Here is a 2,103-nt window from a genome sequence, read left to right on the forward strand (position 1 = left end):
CTGTCAGATCTCTACTCAGAAAGCTGTTCCAAGCTGTGCCATCTGCACGTCTTACCTACTGATCCCTTCTAGTCTTCAGCTTTGTACCCACTCCTGCTCAGGGCTGAGGAAAGGATTGTTTCTCCTGGAAGTCCTCTGAGTTGTTGCTTTCCCATGGAAACGATGGTACACACAGTCCTCCTGTGGTATAGGCTAAAAAAGGCTAGGGCTAAAAGGGACGATGCCAGTCTGGGATGAGCTTTCTTGTCTGTTTCAGTCTATTGCTCTGTCCTGTCTTTCCCCTGCATTCATGTGGACCGTTCATCAATTTCTCTGTGATTGTTTTATGCTTAGTGGGCTCTTTGGCTGGTGAGCAGCAGACAAGACAAAATGGGGCCATACTAGGAAACAGCAAGCTGCAGCACAGACTTTTCCTGCCCTAGCCTCTACTCCAAAGGCCTCCTAGATCAAGACTCCCTTCTTATGAATCCCAGAAGTATATCCCACCTGCAAAGTGAATTTAAAGAGGAACCATTTGCAAGACTGCTCCAGTTGAGTGACCTGGGATCTTTTAGACCAAGATGGGAGCAATCCTGAAAATAATTCTCCAGGGCTAGACAGTCTCTGAGAAGGGATTACAGTTTTGGATTTAGGCATCTGAAAAATGTCTATGTGCTATTTCAGGGGCCAAAATCCCGTTTGACTCTCACAGAGTAGATTGACAAGCTCCTGAGGAGAAGTTTGAGGCACAGAGACAGTGAATTCTCACCAGAACTTACAGTGTCACAGAAATGATAAACCCTCAAGTGGGGGAGAGCCGGAGATGGAAATCGTCTCTAATGATCCTCTGATGATTTTCAAGGGACGATCATCTGTCAACTTCCTGGGGCCATCCTTTCCAGTCAGATTCAGCGCACATGTTATATACCCAGGGATGCAATACGCGCTCAAATAGCTCTAATAGTAGGCGCAGTAGAAGCGCTTTAGAGGTGTCAAGAAAGTCTGTTCAGAAATGTGAAACTTTCTTCGTCAACATGGTAAATTGGCAATAATGAGGGATCTTGTTTTTTTTAACAAAATTATTTAGTGCATTAACTGGGAAGGAACACGGAAAGTTTTGCCTATCCAGGAAAACAGGCTGATGCCAACACTGCATTGAGACCACAGGAGATTTAAATGAGGATAGAATATACCTCAGAGAATATGAACAGGAAGACCAGCCTCTCTCATATTTGCATGATAACGTAGCTTTCTCTCTGCTGTCAGCTATTCCCCAGAAGAGGAAATTTCAAGAAGCAGCCTGCTATTACTTCTGTTCCTCTCTCTCTGGTTTAGTCTGGCAAGCATGTGTGGGATGCTGTGTTACATTAGCCTTTCACGGAGAAAACTGGAAATGCACGATACATTTGCGATGGCTTTAACTGGTCTTTTTGACATACTTCCTAGGAAAAAAAGTAGGCGTTAAACAAATTGAGTTTACGGTAGGGTTGCTCTTTGTTTTTGTTTTAGAAATTCAGGTTTAAAAACCTGACTAAATCTTTGTGCATTGTCAGATGTGTTTCACTTCTATTTGTCATTCACACTAGAATCTAGAGCAACACAGACCTACTCCTGGAAAATCACTGACCTCCTGATATTAAAAATCACAGTGCCTTAGGTAAACAGTATCTGAAAAAGTTGTCTTGGGAAAGATTCCTCCCTCCCCTCCTCCTCTGTCCTGTAACAGAACCTATTGTTTTTTCGGTTGTAAGGCATAAAAGAGTTAACGAATGAACGACTGAGGAGGTATGACGGGGTGATGTCAGAATATTTGCAGGGAAAGAATGTCAGCTCTCCTCTGGCCAGGAGCAGGAGCTGCCACTTCTGAGCGCGCTGACTCCACCCCAACATTCTTCTTGTCCGGTTCCCACAGACAGAGAGTGGCACTGGAGGTCAGAGTGGACGAACACAAAGGGAGACCCCCTGCTGCCGGGGCCATCGTGCTGGGCTGTCACTACTACTAATTCATGACTTCACCTTTAATCTCGCAGATCCATTATAGGTTAAAAAGAGACCCATTTTACAGCTGACAAGATTGAAGGGAGCACAACCCAGGAACTGGGGGGGGGGGGGGGGGAAGGAGGG

Source organism: Struthio camelus, chromosome 1 (genome assembly GCF_040807025.1).
Source record: "Struthio camelus isolate bStrCam1 chromosome 1, bStrCam1.hap1, whole genome shotgun sequence".
Lineage (NCBI taxonomy): Eukaryota > Metazoa > Chordata > Aves > Struthioniformes > Struthionidae > Struthio > Struthio camelus.